At 40.4% G+C, this 7500-nt stretch overlaps 1 long non-coding RNA gene across 1 annotated transcript; it reads left to right on the top strand.

Annotated features, from left to right (window-relative positions):
* Positions 1-2126: 2126 nt before the first annotated feature.
* On the top strand, positions 2127-3952 carry LOC134461482 (uncharacterized). The gene is made up of 3 exons (XR_010037284.1): positions 2127-2485; positions 2973-3025; positions 3768-3952. It is a non-coding gene; the product is annotated as an uncharacterized LOC134461482 (long non-coding RNA).
* The last annotated feature ends 3548 nt before the right edge of the window (positions 3953-7500 follow it).

Genomic DNA, 7500 nt, shown 5'->3' with positions numbered 1-7500 from the left:
AATGATTAATTAATTAGCATATCAACAGTAACTTAAGCATAACAAGTGACTTATAAACTGTTAACTAATTATTACTTAATATAATATAATTATTAGTTGTAGTTTACAATTTATAGTTCAATATTAACTAAGTACTTATTATTTAATCATTAATACATTGTAATGAAATAATTTTTAAGTGTTAATATTAACTAAACTGTTGTTAATTACTTATAAATCATTTAAAATATATGTATTAGTCCTTCCTTATTAGTTGTAGTTTACAAATTATAAAGGAGGAGAGGAGAGGAGAGGAGGAGAACAGGGCAGGGGAAAAAAGAGGAGAGGAGAGGAGGGGATAGGAGAGGAGAGGAGATGAGAGGAGATCAGGGAAGAGGAAAAAAGAGGAGAGGACAGGAGAAGAGAGGAGAGGGGGGGAGAGGAGAGGAGAGGAGAGGAGAGGAGAGGAGAGAGGAGAGGAGAGGAGAGGAGATGAGAGGAGAGGGGAGAGGAGAGGAGAGGGGAGGAGAGGAGAGGAGAGAGGAGAGGAGAGGAGAGGAGAGGAGAGGGGAGGAGAGAGGAGAGGAGAGGAGATGGGAGGATGGGAGAGGAGAGGAGGGGAGGGGAGAGGATAGGAGGGGAGAGGAGAGGAGAGGAGGGGAGAGGGTAGAGTAGAGGGAGGAGAGAAGACGAGAGTGGAGAGGAGAGGAGGTGGAGAGTAGGGGAGAGGAGATGGGAGGGGAGGGGAGGGGAGAGGAGAGGAGAGGAGAGGGGAGGGGAGAGGAGAGGAGAGGAGAGGAGAGGAGAGGAGAGGAGAGGAGAGGAGAGGAGAGGAGAGGAGAGGAGAGAGGGGAAAGGAGAGGAGAGGAGAGGAGAGGAGAGGGGAGGGGAGAGACAGAAAGAGGGTGGACAGAGAGAAGACTGTGTGCGCAAGAGAAAGAGAACAACTCCTCTCTGCCATTCACTCCTCCTCACCCATCTCTCCTTTCTTCCTCCATTCTATTATCATTCTCTTCTTTCCCTCTCTATTTTCTCTTCTCCTCTTGTGTAAATAGGCCTATGAGGGCCTAGTTGGCAATAGGATGGCACCTACTGTTGTACTCTTGTGGTTCAAGGCTGGTGGTCAAATATGTCTTCTTGTTTTTAGCAGTGATTTTAATTTTTATTACATTTTGTATAGGCTACACAAAAAAGTGGACGTTCCTAGTTTTGAGTTTTCAGTCATAAACAATCTTACGTTTTATATTGGTAAATATAATTGCACCTTTGAGTTAAAGTTTCTATTGCACTGAACTGTCTTCTATTTGAAATAAATAAAATAAATCAGCTGATTAGGTTGATATCTTTCTTCTGTTTATTTATTGTATGCTGTTCTAGTTGTTTGATAGCCTATTTCATCTGCAACCCAGTCGACAAATGCCTATTGAAAATGTAAAATAAATAGTTTATAAAAAGCATACACAGTAAAATGGGATAATAAATAGAGGTAATTCTGGTGAAACAATGAATTAATGATGGGTTGTTATTGTTAAAAACATGACTTAAATGAATTTGAAATAGCAGAACCTTTACTGTGACAATTACGATTTGGGACTTTTATTTTGAAACCGGCTGTGGCTTCCCTTGGAGCCGTTCACTTCAGTCTGTCGTCTGCCGAGCCAGTCGAATTTTCTTTGGAGCTAGAAACAATCAAAAGAAAATATTTCGTTTTTTATGAAGTTTAAGTTTCCTTTTGGAGTACGGAGCGTCCAGCTCTGTGAATGATGTAAGTTTTGAAGACTAGAGGCTTCCTTTCATCGAGTATTTGTTTTGTTTCAATTCGCCTTATTCACCCGGAACTTTCTAAAGACGTTGAGGGGTACACTTCAGGGGTACACCCGGCTGCACACCAGCTGTTTGGCGCCTCACTGCTGTGTGCCCAAATGTAGTCCTACGTCCTCAAAGAGAAACAAATCCTACCGTGGACAGACTTTTCACCGTTTCGCCAAAGAGCAGGCACTTCGGCGTGAATGAATTAATCACATCAAGAGGCATTCTGGTCCATATTTCAAGGTAAGATGCATAATTATGTCCAATCATACGCATTAGCTAGCACAAATAAGCTAGCTCGCCAAACTTGTCATGACTCATGTAGCCTAATGAAGCCTAATTAAAAACGAAATATGAATGTGTAATTACACAACGCTACATTTATATGGTATTTCCAGATCGCTATTTCAAAATTATGCTTTCAATTTTGTGTTAAGCGATCCGATGGCTTACCAGATGTGTTACCAGAACCAGTAGCATACTTGTGCCAAAATGAAGTTGTTTTGCTAACGAACTAAAATACATGCTGGTATTTATGGTTACAGATCAACGCTGAGACCGAGGTTTGATCTGAGCACGTTGAGAAGCAAAGGTCACCCGTGGTATGACAACGCTAATAAAGGATGCTGTGCCTGCCAACTTTGTTCGCCTGGACTTCAGAGAAGCCAAAGAGGAGAATCATCATTCGCATACCGTGGTTAGTTTGTTCAGTCATAATTCAACTGGCATGTGTTAACCAAGCCTCTTTACAAAAAAAGAAAAAAAAACTGATAATAGTTTGCCATGGAATACATTTTACTTTAGACAAAAAACGTAATGCATGTGCTGGAGATATATTTGTTTGCATTGATCATGTACTCCTGAGTCATGAGCCAATGATTTCAAACTGTGATGTCATTACATTGCATTACATTTCACTTAGCTGACACTTTCATTTTATTCAAAGCGACTTAGTTATTATATGTCAGGGTATTGTTTACAGTCCCTGGAGTAATGTGGGTTTAGGTGCCTTTTCAAGGGCACTTCAGCCATGGAGATGTAGGGAGCGGTCAGAGGGATTCGAACCTGCAACCCCCAGATTGAAAGACCAACTCTCTTATCACTAGGCCATGGCTGCCTCTCCACTAGGCCACGGCTGCCCTGTGTATGTTATGACTCTCCTGTCCTTTGTGTTTCTTTTTCAGTATGGATTCCATGGAGTATTCCATCGAGTATTTCTTCTGTTTCAATCGTCTTGGTAAGGCAACTTGTCTATTTTTCCCCATACTGTTGTAACCTAAGTCTTATATTGTCTATCACTGCCAAATACTTCAGGTGAAACCTGCAATTTGTATTTTGTTTTGTTAATACTTAAGTTTGATGTTGGCTGGTTGAAATGAGTTCGGAGTAAGCAGACTGTATTTCACATGCTGTGATCACGCACCCATTGCGTGCAAGGTGTAATTCTCTAGGCCTATACATGGGTTCTAAATGTTGTTTATAACCTGACTGCGCGAACCTAGCTGTGCACAACTCCACCTCTGATTGTTGGAAACCGCTGACAGTCAAAAACTTCTCTCACATGTTTGGCTGCCAGTGTCTTGCCCCTCCTCATAACATTGTGTTGAACACTGTACGGGCCCATGTATAATTGCAAGGTTACCCCAATTTCAGTACACTATGCTGTTATTTCATAGTATTCACCCTGTTTACTTGATAATGGTTATTTAACTGAATGGTATTCAATGCAGTAGGAACAAAGTGTTTGCAGGTTTGCAGTTTGCATAGCTTTTCTTTTGAGAAGATTTATTTTAAATGTTGCACAGCTTTAAGTTTAAACTGATGATATTTGATAGGAATTCAACATTGTCCTGGGTGTGTAGCTTACGGCTGTAACTGCTATGATGCTTTTCTGTTATGCTGATCTACAGCCTAGGCTACATGATGTGTCTGTCCCTATCAAATAAACCAAACTTAACTGATGGCATATGTTCACATAGGTGAAGTTTTTGAGCTGGATCTGGATTCTGCTGAGGATTCGTCGACTACTAGATGGCGAGCCACCCACTCATTCGAATGTGATCCTGTTCTACATTGCGCATGGCATATTTGGTAGGATTGTGGCCTGCTCGTGTCACATCACTGACTATGACTGACTTCAACGCCTTGAACTGAACTGCTTGAAAGGAGCTATTTGTCTTTTTGAACACCTTAAAGGAACTCTCTACATTGTCTCTTTTGAGGATTTACAGGACTATTTCCAATTTTTGAAGGACAATTCAAATTTTTTTTTATATATATATATATGTTCAAACCTTTTTGGGGGGCGGGGGGGGGGGGGGGGGGGGGGGGGGGGGGGGTGGGTTAATTGTAAATATTTAAACTTTTCAATCTCTTACTTGTGATGTTTTTATTTCATTTTGTTAATGCCCATTTTATTATTTTTCATTTTATTATTTATCATTCTTCATTAGGGTTGCGTACAATATTTTCTATGGATACATGATTATTTATAATAATAATAATAAATAAATAAATAATAATTATTATTATTATTATTTATGCAAGATGGACATTTGACACTAACATTATGGTTTTCCCCGTTCATTTTGCTTTCGATATCCTTTCCTTTTTGTTTTGGACTGTTTCAATTCACGGGACGTCACTTTAATCCTCCAAAGGACATTTTTGGAGTGAAGCGGCCAACTCTCTTGAATTACTGCTCTTGTCGGCTTGCGCTCGCCTCTGTGGATCTAATAAGGACATAAAAGGACAGAAACTTAATGTTTTGTGTTAAGGCTACATTTTTATGTTAGAAATTATTTTTGTATTGTAAGGGAATTTGATCTGGGAAATGTGTGTTGTGACCCTGGCAAGTTCTCTGTTTTGTAGCGTGCTGGGGTTTTTGACATGCTCTAATATAAATGGTGAAAATGTTGTAGAAACATAGTGTATGTTGTCTTTTAATTGGTATCTTTTTCACTCTACCCAAAGCCTAGTGTCACATTTTGTAGCCCATTGATCCTGGCCTACCATTGACGTGTACCATACTCAGTAGTGGGTAACAACAGTTTAACATCATTGATAATTCTTTTCTCTCTTTCTAACAGTGTGAAAATGTATTTCTTGAGACCAATTGAAAATCATTTGTACTGTGATCATTTCTAGTGATACTGTCCAATTTCTGGAAATAGGCTCATATTACACATCCCCTTGAGTTAAATTATTGAGTTTTACCTTTCTCCTCCTGTATGTTCAACCGTTCTAGTATGGCAGTGCAAATTTTACCTCCATGCTAGCAGTTAACATTGAGTCCTATGAGACCAGCTGGCGGCTAGCTGGTCTCAGAACTCAATGTTAACTGCTAGCTTGGAGATAAAAATTGCACTGCCGTACTCAGAGAACGACAAGAAGTACAGGTAAAACAAAAAATAAGGGAAAGGTAAAACTCAATAACTTGACTCAAGGGGAGGTGTAATATGAGCTTATGTCCAAAAATGGGACAGTATCACTTTAATGTTACATATTAACTAATCTCAACCAACTTCACCATAAGGTTCCCCATTCTGAATGTTAAATATTAGTTATATATTAATTAAAGTGTTTATGAAACGAAAACAAACGGTCATTCCCATTAAAGCCTTGTTTTTTCTGATAGCATCGATGAGACTTTGAACCCAATCATCCTGGAGGAACTTGTGAAAATAGCAACTCAAAGTGTGAATTCTGTGAAATTTGGTGTGACTAATGAGCTGGGCTGTGACATCATAGAGGGGAGTCCCTGGTTTGCTAGTATGGCGATCTGAGAAAACAACACACATTTGATGGACCCACATCTTATAAAGGAACCAAAATTCTGATACAAACATCAGCGTGTCGAAAAACCACACATCCAACCTCATGAGAAAAAAAAACAGCATCAGAAATCTATTTCAGAGGCACTGATACATCTGCAGAAAGTGACATGTCTGACAGGCGAAGTGACGATTGTTGACATAGCCTGGCAGTTCGTTTTGTTTATGGTTACGGTTGCGCTTTGCCATGACCAACAGATGACATGGCGTGTGTATTTGTTGACAAATGGGGGGCATTTTGATTCAATTGCGCGATATAGTGTGATTGAAATGCATGTAGGCTACATGCAAAAATATCATCAACTAGAGAAAAAACGGAGGTATTAGGCTGTTGGAAAAACGCCCTATATAGCCTGAGTCCTCAGCATATTTTTAGCATTTATCATTATTATTATTTTTTGTGCTCAAAGTCACAGGCGTTGCGTGTCCCTCAGCCGGACTCTGAGGACGAGGTGTGTCCAAACGTCAGCCACACGTGCACCACAATACTAAAAACAAACAATCAACGCTTCAAAGTAGGCCTACGCTATGTGCATCTCCGTTTATTCGCTAAGCAGTAGCAGGACTTTTTCTAGGATTTTTTGGCATGAGGGAGCATCATGGCAGGTTACAGGGGGTGAAGGGGGGTGTTCCCCCCCATGAATGAGAAATTTATTAGGGGCGCTCAAATATATATATATATAAAAATAAAAGTATGAGGGTGCACCCACGGAGGTATGAGGGTGGAGCGCCCCTATTTCCCAGTTCAGAAAAAGCCCTGAGTAGCCCAATCTGTGAGTTGGCTGTCCTCGACTGAGAGCACCACGCTGATGTGCGGATATCCTCCCAAAACCAATTTATTGACCAGTTGAATGGCAATCAACAAAAAGTGCATATTCCGAGAGCATTCGCATCGGTTTGGCATGTAATGTGCATTACCCTTTCCTGAAAACAACATTCAAAGCAGATGGACAAGGTAAAACGAGTAGCCTAAAGCAAAGCAGTGCACTCACCTGTCTTCGTGCCCAAGCAGTTACAGGGGCAGTTTCAGTCTGCACGCCGGCGATGTCAATTGTTGGAACTGCTTGAGGCAATAGCATTCTCTTCAGTCCAACCATGCCCGCGACCTCCACATTTGTGGTGAAGCACAAGGGGTGGAAATGTGGAGCTTGCTTCAAAACCACGCATTGGATCCGCAGAGCCCTAGCTTGATTTAGCCTTCTCCTTGTCTGCCACAGTTCCATCCCTTCACAGAAGGGAACTTGTGCAAAGATATTCCTTCTGTCAAGTAGCCATTTTTGCAGCTGGCACCGTTCGGCCCTCCAGCAACACACTGCTTGACACTGTGCTTTGTTTTGGTACTAGCCGCCATTGATCTGAACAAGGTGGAATGAGGTGAACTCACCCCTTCTATGTCACGCATATCATTTGCATAAAATTTGCATGTCACCAAAAAAACACTTTTTGGGAACGTTTTAACATGACTTTTAGGACAAAATATCACCCAGACAATATCCCATTTTATTCACAAGGCTTAGAACTTTCAGAATCTGTCCTGGAAATGGTCAAATTCCTTTACTTTGTTTTCGTTTCATAAACACTTTAAGCTCAACCAACTTCACCATAAGGTTCCCCATACTGAATTTTAAACATTAGTTATATATTAATTAAGCTCAACCAACTTCACGATAAGGTTCCCCATACTGAATTTTAAACATTAGTAAAACATTAGTAAAGCTCAACCAACTTCACAATAAGGTTCTCAATGCAGAATTTTAAACATTAGTTATACATTAATAAAACTCAACCAACTTCACCATAAGGTTCCCCATACTGGATTTTAAACATTAGTAAAACATTAGTAAAGCTCAACCAACTTCACAATAAGGTTCTCAATGCA

Source organism: Engraulis encrasicolus, chromosome 13, assembly GCF_034702125.1.
Source record: "Engraulis encrasicolus isolate BLACKSEA-1 chromosome 13, IST_EnEncr_1.0, whole genome shotgun sequence".
Taxonomy (NCBI): domain Eukaryota; kingdom Metazoa; phylum Chordata; class Actinopteri; order Clupeiformes; family Engraulidae; genus Engraulis; species Engraulis encrasicolus.
Note: the sequence above shows the minus strand (reverse complement) of the source record. Positions and strands in the feature narration are given on the sequence as shown.